Source organism: Pan paniscus, chromosome 5, assembly GCF_029289425.2.
Source record: "Pan paniscus chromosome 5, NHGRI_mPanPan1-v2.0_pri, whole genome shotgun sequence".
In the NCBI taxonomy this organism is placed as follows: domain Eukaryota; kingdom Metazoa; phylum Chordata; class Mammalia; order Primates; family Hominidae; genus Pan; species Pan paniscus.
Genome location: NC_073254.2, coordinates 156,712,602 through 156,725,205, shown reverse-complemented (window position 1 = coordinate 156,725,205; position 12,604 = coordinate 156,712,602). Strand labels below are relative to the sequence as shown.

Genomic DNA, 12,604 nt, shown 5'->3' with positions numbered 1-12,604 from the left:
CTTAGTCAATAAATATTTTTTGAATGAATAAGTAAGGCTATATAGAGTAACATTTTACTTTCAAAAGTCTATTCTTTTATTTTATTTTTTTTTAGACAGTCTCACTCTGTTGCCCAGACTGGAGTACAGTGGTGCAATCTTGGCTCACTGCAACCTTCACCTCCCAGGTTCAAGTGATTCTTGTGCCTCAGCCTCCTGAGTAGGGATTACAGGTGCCTGCCACCACACCTGGCTACTTTTTTGTATTTTTGATAGAAACAGAGCTTCACCATGTTGGCCAGGCTGGTCGCAAACTTCTGACCTCAAGTGATCTGCCTGCCTCGGCCTCCCAAAGGGCTGGGATTACAGGCGTGAGCCGCCATGCCTGGCCAAAAGTCTATATTTAATACAGGTTTGACACATAGAAACATAGGCAGAAACAGGATTCCTACTGTGAATGTAAGATGTGCAAAAACTCAAAATACATTTTTATTTTCTTGGGTAGACTAACAGTTTTAATCAAGGCAGAATACACTGAAACCTAATAATTGATTCCTTGTAAATTATTAAAGTATAAACAGAGCCTTCACTTATGAATTTGTCATTTGCTTCCTGCTAGTCTCTATTTTATTGATTTTTCTAATCCATAGGTAAAGGAGGGGTAAAGAGGATTTGCTTCTGAAGTCTAAGAATCTAGATCTGGGTTGACTGCCCACACTGCAAAAATGATTTGGCATGCCACTTGAAAGTGGTTGAGGGGGTGGGCAAGGCCCATGGCTTTTTTTAAAAAACGGGAAATGAAAGATATATTTGTGAATTTGAAGTCCTGGAAGAATGTCTCTTGAGAGGTATAAATGCAGTATAAATTCAGAGACTGTTTTCATTTTCGTTCAGTTTTCATCATATGTAAAGTTATGAGACTAAAAATTCTATCGTGGGAACATCATAAAGGATAAAAATTAGTCAAAATAATAAAAATGAAAAACTGCAAGGCTTTGTTATGTAATGACTTTTTTAGTGCTCTAAAATATTATATAAGAACAAATTTGCAGGGCAAAGAAGATTACTTTTAAAAGGCATGAAGATTGTTGAACCTTAAATTTTAGTATGACGTGATGACATTGATCTGCAGTGCATCTAAGAGAAAGTAAAATCAAAATAGCATTTGTTCCTAAATTACCAAAGTGCCTAATGTACTCTCAATATTTTAGCAAAAGTCGTGCATTGGGTGCTGGTATTAAAATAAGTTTTAATTATTTACAGAAAGGCTATTTAGTTCTAATACTTTTATATAACTCTCCTATTACCATTTTGCCACTTTAAATGGTTTTATTTTTGTGTTCCCTAAAATATATTCAGATATTTCAGGTATGAAAAGAGGCCTCTAAGATCTATAAAATGAGGCTGGGCACGGTGGCTCATGCCTGGAATCCAGCATTTTGGGAGGTCGAGGCAGGTGGATCATCTGAGATCAGGAGTTCCAGACCAGCCTGACCAACAAGGTGAAACCCCATCTCTACTAAAAACAAAAAATAGCTGGGTGTGGTGGCGCATGCCTGTAATCCCAGCTACTTGTGAGGCTGAGGCAGGAGAATCGCTTGAACCGGGAGGTGGAGGTTGCAGTGAGCCAAGATTGCGCTATTGCACTCCAGCCTGGGCAGCAAGAGCGAAACTCCGTCTCAAAAAAAAAACAAAACAAAACAAACAAATAAATAAATAAATCTAAATCTATAAAATGAGTTCTCTGATTAATGTCTGTTGATCTTCTCATATTTCCAATTGGTAAACACAGTAATAGAAAGGAATCTTGCTAATTATTATGAATATTATTTACAAATCTGTGATGCTATCTGACTAGACAGACAGCTCATAAATTCTTGCTTCCCAACACAGAAACATCTCCCTTGAGCTTATTTCTCCAAAGACCCAGCCCTGACTCTCTTACTTCCTGTAAACTGTGTTGAAACTGAGATGCTGTTATAGTTGTATTTGGCTGGGTTGCTAAGGAATACCACAATCTTTCCCTGGAACTTATTTTCTTGAAAAGTCCTAGAGGTAGGTATGTAGTCAGAAAATAAACCAAGGCAAAGCATCTCTTGATTATTGCACATGGCTCTTGCTCCACGTCCCAGCATAAAACTCTGGTGAGCCAGGCTGGAACCCTACGACACCTTCCCTGGGCTAGATTACTTGAATGGTCTAGAACCAAAGCAGGCCAAAGTCTTCCTATCAATTTCTACTGCAGCACTGAAACCTGAGTTTTCTCGGGTGTTCACCTCGATTTGCTGGAAAACCATAGAGATGCTGGAAAGCCAAAATGAGCTTTGTTTCTGAGCTTTGTGTGGTTCTGAAGAGAAAGCCTATGCACACTTGAGAAAGTGTCTCTTGGAGTCTTGGGGTCAGTCTTCCTAATGAGATGGAAGAGGAAAAGGATACCTTATCCACATGCACCGGGCCATCAGCCCCTCAGTGCTGACAATGCTCTGGTAATCTAGAAAAAGTGACTCATGTTACTCACCTAAGCCTTGCAAGTGTCTCTCTCCCATCAGTTTGTGGAAACGGTCTTGTGATGAATCGGCAGGGCCTTTAAGCATCCAATAGTATGACCTTCAGGCTTAATTTTCCTTGACAGGACGGTAAAGGGGCTGACCACTCCTTTTCTCTTGAAGAATTGTTCTTTCATTATTTAGGACACTTATGATAAAGAGATGAGTACAACACAGGCAATACCCTTCTGGGAGGCGGAGGTTGCAGTGAGCCGAGATTGTGCCACTGCACTCCAGCCTGGGCGACAGTGAGAGAGACTGTCTCAACAACAACAGCAACAAAAAGGCAATACCCTTAAGGAGCTTCTAGTCTAGTTGGAAAGACATATTCAGAGAGATCATTTCATTGCACTCTGACTTAGCTGTATAGCATCCGTGCCCAGCTCAATGAAAATGACCTACATTTTGTTTTTTTTGAGACAGGTCTGGCTCTGTCATGCAGGCTGGAGTGCAGAGGTACCATCTCAGCTCACTGCAACGTCTGCCTCCCGGGCTTAAGTGATCCTCTCACCTCAGTCTCCCCAGTAGCTAGGACTACAGGCATGCACCACCATGCCCAGCTTATTTTTGTAGTGTTTTTTTTTTTCTGTAGAGGCGGGGTTTTGCCATGTTGCCTAGGCTCATGTTGAACTCCTGGGCTCAAGCGATCTGCCCATTTTGGCCTCCCAAAGTGTGACAGTGACTTTCAAGTACATATTTCTAGCCCATTCTTCTCTCCTTAGCTCCATTTCTACTTTTCCATCAATCTGCTGAACATATTTTTCAACTTCCAATTTTAATGTCATAATTTTTTCCTTTTAACTTACACCCCTTTGCTTACCAGTGATAGTGTTTTCTCTCTAGTCACCCTGACTAGAAACCTCAGTGTCATCTTTGACTCCTTGCTTCTTATTCATCTGTTCATCTAATGAGTGCCTTCTGTATACAAGATACTATTCTAGCCTGTATGGTTACGGTAAGCCTGGAGCAGAGGGCACTTGTCTAGGGAAATTGTCATTAAAAAGTAGCTTTTCAACTTTAACTTTTTTTTTTTTTTTGGAGACAGAGTCTTGCTCTGTCACCCAGGCTGGAGTGTGGTAGCAAGATCATGGCTCACTGCAGCCTTGACCTCCCAGGCTCTTAGCTGTGACCACAGGCGTGTGCCACCATGCCCAGCTAATTATTTCATTTTATTATATTTTTTGAAGAGTCGGAGTCTCACTATGTTGCCCAGGCTGATCTTGAACTCCTGGGCTCAGGCGGTCCTCCTGCCTGGGCCTCCCAAAGTGCTAGGACTACAGACATGAGCCACTGCACCATGGCTGCTTTCCAGCTATTGAATTACAAATTATGTGCTCAAAGGGAAGTTTAGAGGGCTGGGAGAGGAGACCCTGTGTCTGAGGGCCTAGGTGAAGAGTGAGGGGCATTTCTTGGGGTGGCGGAAACAGGGAAGAGCTGAGTTGTACATGAGGATCTAGGAGGAAGCCAGGGAGCAGAGAGGAGCTGGATGCGGCTGGAGAGGGAGGCAGGAACACAGCTAAGCAGGGCATTAGAGACTAAAGTGAAGGGTTTTCAGCCTCTTTCTAAGCCATTAAAGGTTTTTTTTTTTCATGTAAGAGAATGCCATTATCAGCTTAGCATTTTTAAAAAGATCAACATGAATTTTGTGTTGCGAATGGAGTGGAGTTGCATGCGTTAGGAGACCAGATGGGCCATATAGATAGAGAGGAGTAAATGGACTCAGCAGGAAGTAGAATTGATGGGACTTCATGATTCAGTGGATTGAGGAGGAGACGACAGCCTCATATTTCTGGAATGGGCAACTGCGTGAATAGAATAATGGTTTCCCCAACATCTGAAGCATCGAGATCTTGTCAATGGACCCCAGGAACGTGCCTCAGCCCTATTTCCTCTGTTCCATCTGCACTGCCATCATTCTTCCCTAGGCTGGCGAGGACCTCCCTTGAGGCATCCTCTGCAGATTTGCTCCTCTCTAGTCCAGCATGTGGGTGTCCTGTTCTTCCCGAAGCATTCTTCTGGACATCTTACTGTGCCCATGCAAAACCTTTGATCAATGTCCCTTTTCTGCAGATTAAGCATAGGGTGGGGGAGCCCTATAATCCACCTTCAAACAGGATTTTCTTTTCTTTCTTTCTTTCTTTTTTTTTTTTGAGAGCGGTCTCTCTCTGTTGCCCAGGCTGGAGTGCAGTGGTGCATGCCATCATCACTTGCTGCAGGCCTCGACCTCCCCAGCTCAAGTGTTCCACCCGCCTCAGCCTTCTGAGTAGCTAGGACTATAGACATGTGCCACCACATCTGGCAAATTTCTTGTATTTTCAGTAGAAACAGGGTTTCACCATGTTGCCCAGGCTGGTGTTGAATTCCTGGGCTCAAGCAGTTCCCCCATGTCAGCTTCCCAAAGTGCTGGATTACAGGTGTGAGCCACTGCACCCAGCCTGGGATTTTCTTTTCTTTTTTTTTGAGATCGAGTCTTGCTCTGTCTCCCAGGCTGGGGAGCAGTGGCACGATCTTGGCTCACTGCAACGTCTGCCTCCCAGGTTCAAGTGATTCTCCTGCCTTAGCCTCCTGAGTAGCTGGGATTACAGGCGCCCGCCACCAGGCCCAGGTAATTTTTGTATTTTTAGTAGAGATGGGGTTTCATCATGCTGCCCAGACTGGTGTTGAACTCCTGGACTCAAGCGATTCTCTGTGTCAGCCTCCCAAAGTGCTGGATTACAGGCGTGAGCCACTGCACCCAGCCGCGGATTTTCTAGTACTCCTCTTCCACCAAACTGAACTTGCTGCTTCTCACTAGCACCTTTCAGTTTCCCGCATCTGCCTGAAATGCGCTCGTCACTTCAGCAGGGCTGTGTTCTCCCTTTACTTCAAAGCCCTGCCTGACGCTGCTGTTCTCCTTGTGCTGAAGCACCATCTACCCTCAAGTGCATCCTCTTTGCCTGTCTTGTGGCATTTGGGGCTTTCAGACAGGCCTTAGCATTATTTATGATGATAAGCTACCTGAGGTCTGATTCATCTTTGTATTTCACTCAGACCTAGTACAAATGCCCGAATGAGACATGATGGAATATTCGTGGAGAGTGAATAAGCATTCAGTGGATACTTTTTCACCTGACCCAAGAATAATTAATTTTCAGGTAATTTAGAGTTCATCAATTTAATACCATGCCTTTTTAAAGTATTTTAACAAGATTATCAAAATGCTTTCTGGTCCTTTTAGATTCCGGAAAAAAAAAAATACTATCTGTGGTGATGTTCCCCTGCTGCCACAGAATTTCCCTTTCTATAATTTATAACTTGGCAAGGCCAAGAGAGATTCATGCCCCATCCTTACCATTCTGCATGCTGTACCAAAAAAGGTGTTTTCATCAACACCATGGGGACCCACACTGTTGCTGCCTAATGCTAGGTTCGTATACTTTTGTGGTAAAAGAAAGTCGGGAATTCCTGTGTTCACTTGAAAAAAAGCAGTAAAGGCCTATTATTGTTTTAATGGACTGACAACTCAGATGTATTTAAATACAGTCTTCCCATGTTAAAAACAAAAGTACTGAAAGTGTAGACATTCTTTTTTTATGCATCTGTGGGTCCTAAAGTGTGTGTTAGAAAAATGTCACCCGATAAACAGGCAGATAAATAAATTAATAGTGGGTTCCTGTTGGGATAAGTACCAGGAAGGAAAGAGAAAGTGTTGGAGGGCACAGAGGTAGGCTAGAGCTAGGGATTATAAATTTGGGGATGGGGCATGTGGGCAAGAACTATGGGGTGGTGGTGTTGGTAACCAGGCCTGAGTGGTGTGAAGGAGCCATGCAGAGATCTGGGATGAGCATGTACCAGGCAGAGGGAGCAGAGTCTGCCTTCTAAAAGCTGACCTTTGCACTTGCAGCCTGACCCCTTTCTCTTTCCCCTCCAGCCATTGTCCCAGCCACGCTGCTGAACTTCTGCCCTTTCACAGCTCTGTGCTTTGGCATAACTGCCTTTATCTGGAGTGCCCTTCATCTTCTTCCTGGAGTAAAGTCACACTCAGAACCCAGCTAAAGGCTGGGCCCAGTGGCTCACACCCATAATCCCAGCACTTTGGGAGGCCGAGGAGGGCGGATCACCTGAGGTCACGGGTTCGAGACCAGCCTGGCCAAAATGGCGAAACCCCATCTCTACTAAAAATACAAAAATGAGCTGGGTGTGGTGGCACGTGCCTGTAATCCCAGCTACTCAGGAGGCTGAAGTAGGAGAATCACTTGAACCCAGGAGGTGGAGGTTGCAGTGAGCCAAGATCACGCCATTGCACTCCAGCCTGGAAGACAGAGCGAGACTCCATCTTAAAAACAAACAAACAAAAAAACCCAGCTGAAATGGCAGATATGACCCACCTTCCCACCCACCTCCCAACCTTCCTCCTCAGGAAGAGCTGGGCTCTCTGACTGTGTTGTTTCCTCGGCACCATCCCTGTTTCTAATACAGCCCTTATTGATTTGAAAGGTAGGTTGTGTGCTTAAAAGTCTCCTCCCCCACTAACTGTAAGTCCTTAAGAACAGGGACTATGACTTGATCATCTCTGTAGTGCCAGGGCCTAGAACCTTGCCTGGGACAGGGTAGATGCTAACTCATTGTGGAGTGCATGAATGAATGAGGGAGAGAGGGAATGGGGGAAGGAGGGATGGAAGTAGGAATGAAGGGAGGCAGAGAACGAATGTAAAAATTTTTTTTTGAACTCTGAAGCACTCTGAGAAAAAGGCTCTAGAATGAAAAGTAAATTAAGATGACTTAAAAAATAATACCAGAGATGTTTCTGTAAATTTAACTAGAATCCAACTGATTACTGTGGTCACTGGGATTCTATCAAGCCATAAATCAAACTGAAAGTTCACCTATGTCTCAAGGGTGGCAACCTTCCGAAAGTAGGAGTGGCTTGGCTTCGTTCTTTTAAGTTCATGTGTTTTCGATATTTTACATGTTTGGTGGCTTCGATTACAAGAATGCAAGCCTAAATCTACTTTCTGTATAACCACATCCCTTTAGCAGCCTGCATTAGCAAATCATACTCTGGGCCAGAAAAAGAGAAGCATACCAATATGCTTTCTTCCTCTTAAGCAGTCTTCACAGTTTTTCTAGGCTGAGGTCACATCTTTAAACTTCATAAAACATTACTGCCTGATTGTTGAGTGGGATGGGAAGGGAGCGTTTAATTCAGCACCTGCAAGCTGCAACTGCCAGCAGATTTCTGCATTCAGAGGCATTTTGGTGTTTATGTATGCATAGGACAGAAGGAAGAAATAAGCAGGCCTTTATCAGTATGTTCTTTTCTAAAGATCATTACTAGATTTGACCAAAGTTCTCATAACTATATTTAACAGTCTATCAGTGCTTTCTTGAGTGTTTCCTTAATGCTAGTAAATTCTAACTCTCACAAATTCCCATGGGCTACAGCAGTGCCATCTGGAATTTAGTTCCTTTTACTAATCTGTAATTTAAACATCAGAAAGATATTGCCATAATCCCCAAATAAACACTTAACATGTGTGGGAAGGTTCAGGATAATGGGCCTTCTGATGACCTAATAAAAAATGAAGGTGGTAAAATCATAAGCCAAAAAAAAAAAAAAAGCAGCCAGAGCCCACAGAGAAGCAGAGATTATCAGCTGATTTGTGCAGAGAAATCTGCATTAGAGCAAAAGAATGCTACTCGGGGATGAAGTGGTCAAAAAGTGGGGAAAAAACAACTCACTGGGGTTATAAGTCATGAGAAAATTTGACCTCAGAAGGGTCCCAAAAGAGAGGAACGTATTCTCTGGTTAGTCATTCTGATGAGCTGAGTTGAAAAGTTATTTCAGAAAAAATTTCTGAAGAAACTCAGAACTTTTCACATCCCGAAATACTAAGTAGGAATATTTGTGGAAATTTTTGCATTTTGTAGTTGATCCTTAGGAGCAGGAGACAATTGTGTAAACACACTGCAGGACCAGGACTCAGGATGACTTTCTTTAGAAGGAGGAAGAAGATGAAATGTGTGAGAATGACAGGATTTTCACAAGTTTAAGACCTTTCTCCAATTGAAACGAAAGATAAATTAGGGGAAAAGGCTGAAGTTTTTCATCTAGATTCAGAAATGCTTTCAAAAAGCAACACATTCTAAATCTATCTAAAGATGCCACATGATCTTGTCGAAACGGTAATTTGACAAATTATATTTAACAACAAAAATACTCAAGTGCTACATGAACAATTCACCCCTTCATTGTTGAAGAGAACTGCTGGTTCTCAGCAGTCCTGCAAAACACCTCACTGGCATGAGAAGAGGTATTTATGGTCTTTTAGAGATCTGCAGGAAATGTTTTTGAACTAATCTGTATTAACTACTGAAAAACTGGCAGGACAAGGCTGGGTGCGGTGGCTCACGCTTGTAATCCCAGCACTTTGGGAGGCCGAGGCGGGCAGATCACTTGAGGCCAGGAGTTCGAGACCAGCCTGGCCAAGATGGCGAAACCCTGTCTCTACTAAAAATACAAAAACTAGCCAGGCGTGCTCGTGCACGCCTGTAATCCCAGCTATTCAAGAGGCTGGAGCAGGAGAATCGCTCGAACCTAGGAGGCGGAGGTTACAATGAGCCGAGATCATGCCACTGCACTCCAGCCTGGGTGACAGAACGAGACTCCATCTTAAAAAAATAACAAAACTGGAAGGACAGAAGGCCAATGGGGTGTGGAGAGAGGATGACCACACCTTGTCTCTAATTTCTGCTTTGATGAGTACCTTGGGCAAGGGCATTTGGATAATGACTGGTTGTTTGCGGGTTTATATGTTGGAGGAGGAGGAATTTGAAAGCAGCATCAGTAGGTGGTTTACCGATATAGCTGCTCACCGTGAGCATTAAATACTGGGTGGATGAGTGTTGGAAAGCACAGCCTGCCCCAGGTTCCTCCATATGCTTCCTTCCTCCCTGGCTGCTGACTTCCAGCCTTATTCATCCTGGCCCTCAGTCTTTCAGTCGACGTCCATGTGGGCTTATAGACATCAGATGAATTAGACTTGCCCCCTGCCTGAAAGTTCACATTCTATTGGACAAGACTGATTAAAAAAATGACAGATTTTAAGTTCGTGGTAATTGCAAACTAGACATGGTGCTGTGGGTGGCAGGAAATCTCGTAGGAGGCAATGTTTGAGCCCTCCCTTTTGAGAGATGAATGAGCATTCCCTAGGTGCTGATGAGCATTTCATTTTGAAGGAGGTTATCTGGCCGTGGGTGTGACAGTGGTCCTGAGATATTGGAGTCATATTAGACAGCAAAACTGGCCAACAGAGTATCACAGAGGCATTGTATTTTCACTGGCGACCTTCACGCACCCTAATGGAGCCCTCATAATTCCTTTTTTTTTTTTTTTTTGATACAGAGTTTCGCTCTGTTGCCCAGGCTGGAGTGCAGTAGCATGATCTTGGCTCACTGCAACCTCTGCCTCTCAGGTTCAAGCGATTCTCCTACCTCAGCCTCCTGAGTAGCTGGGATTAGAGGCGCGTGCCACCATACCCGGCTAATTTGTGTATTTTTAGTAGAGATGGGGTTTCACCATGTTGGCCAGGCTGGTCTCGAACTCCTGACCTCAAGTGATCTGCCAGCACCCCTGACATTTTCTTCTCCAGGTGACAACAGCTTTGGCCTCTCAAAGTACTGGGATTATAGGCATGAGCCACTGTGCCCGGCCAGTCCTAATAATTAAGGCAATTTGACTATAAGTTTTGAGCGTATTATATAATTTTCTTTCTTGTTCCAGTTTTATTTCTTAACTAAAATCAGGAATTTATCTATAACTGTATCTGAAAGATGCTGAGTAAAACAACAGCCACTGGCTGATTTTCTTCTCCTTAATTATACAAAATGAATTGCCTATGCAGGTATCCAAGAGCCTTAGTCAGTGTTAATCTAGTTAAAGCTACCTAGTTAAAGCTGTTTTAAAATATTTTACACTCATTTCGTAGAAGTTATTCTCTTACCTTTGACCACAATTTCTACAAAACATGTACTTCAACTTTTAACTTCTAAAAACTTGCCTTCAAGTTTTAATTCTTTATTTCTAAGGTATCTTATTGTACCATGCCAGGTGTTAAATTCTGTAATTTAATTGCATCTTTATTCTTCAAGAAACTAATCTTATAGTCTTTTGTATATTTTCTCAGGTTTTATTTGCCCTGTGTCTTGTCTTTGCATATGTTTTGCGAAGAACACTCCCCCATATTTTTAGAACAATTTTCTTCATTTTTTTCCTGTACAAATACATATTTGTGTGAGCATACACATATAGACATTTTGGGGGATTTTAACCCATTTATGACTGAGGTTGCAATTTTTTGAATTTTTGCAATCAGACCTTGGCGATGACCTTGAGCAGTAGGATATAAATAACTCCTACATGCTTGGTGTTCCAATAATGGAACACTAGGTATAAATTAATACGGTTCAAATGTGGCTGTGTAGTGATAAATATTGACATTTTTCCAAGTGCCTTCTTTATCTGAATACATTTGAGAAGCTTGTCAACCAAGATAATCCACACCTGATTCAGAAAAGTGGGATTAAGTCCACTGAATAAGGATGTGAAATGGATAATATTGTACACTCTATGCCTACATGGACACATTCACAGCTCTACAGATGACTCAAGGAATACTGCTTTATTTAGGATTTCTCACTTTGGGGCAGAAAATGGAAATTTTGTTTTTTTTTAGAGATCATTTTGAAATCCATCTCTTAGATCATGGTAATAAATAATGGCCTCCAAAGAACCACCATATATCTGATAGACCTAGGTTCTTAAATATAGCAATATTTTCCCTGTTGGCTAAAGTTGGCTTCATTGTATGCTGAAGGCATTCCTTTTTACCCTGTTTATGGATTTACAATATGGCCGCTGCTTGGAGATCACTTGACAATAGTCTACACCCTTGCTACTCAAAATGTGGTCCCTACACAGCAGCATGGGCATCAACTGGGTGCTTATGAGAAAGGTAATCATCACCCCAATGTCACACAGCTCAATCAGAATCTGTTTTTTGACACAATATCCTGGTGATTCATGTACCCATTAAATTTGAGAACACTAGTCTGAACTCTTAATTTTTGCCTCATAACCTCCCACTTATTCTTCAATCCATTGTTTTTAATCTGCCAGTCTTGCAAAAGACACTCATGACCTGTTAATAGCTAAACATGCACCAGGCTTCTCAGCCTTTGCTGTACATTTCCAGCATATACTATTGTGGTGGGTTTTCAGTTCTGTTGGTTCCTTTTAGAGTTATAGTTTGTTTCGCCCCAGAAAATTCTGTTAGTGGGCATTGGCTCCCTGTACATTCTTTGGCCAGAGTGTATCTAGACAGCACCCGTACTAACAGGACTAGAAGCCCTGCTGCCCTATGAAGGGACCAGAGATGTTGTAACCTGGATAAGAAAATGTCATGGATGCCAAGATTACTGTTCTTAAGTGTCTGAAGGTTTCTGGAAGAGAAGGAATTTGAGTTTTTCAGTGAAGCTTTAGGAAAGCAGAAAATAGAAGCAATGAGCCAGACATGGCAACTCATGCCTGTAATCCCAGCACTTTGGGAGGCCAATAAGACCAGGAGTTCAAAACCAGCCTGGGCAATGTAGCAAGACCCTGCCTCTACAAAGATTTAAAAATTAGCTAGACATGGTGGCGCGTGCTTATAATCCCAGCTACTGGGGAGGCTGAAGTGGGAGGATCCCTTGAGTCCAGGAGTTTGAGGCTGCAGTGAGTTATGATTGAGAGAGCAAGACCCTGTCTCTCAAAAAAACGAAAGAAAATTGAAGCAGTGAATCAGTAGAAGTTAGAGAGAGACAGATTTTGCATTTGTATAAAAAATACATTTTTAAAGAATTTGAATATTCTAACAAGAAGTGTAATTCTTCCAACTGTATGTAGCAAACTGACCATTCTTAGAGCACAGACGGTGTTCAAACCAAGGCCACCAGAGGTACTGAAGAGTAGGGGTCAGAAAGAGGACTGGGGGATTTCCCCTGATTTTTCTCACTAATCCTTATTGCTTTTTTATTGCAAAAAGGAAAGAATATTGTTATGC

The 12,604-nt window shown here is 42.5% G+C and overlaps 1 protein-coding gene across 5 annotated transcripts in view; it reads left to right on the top strand.

Moving 5' to 3' along the window:
• The window catches only part of MAP3K5 (mitogen-activated protein kinase kinase kinase 5), a 266,344-nt gene that overhangs the window by 64,223 nt on the left and 189,517 nt on the right, over positions 1-12,604 (top strand). The window lies entirely within an intron of this gene.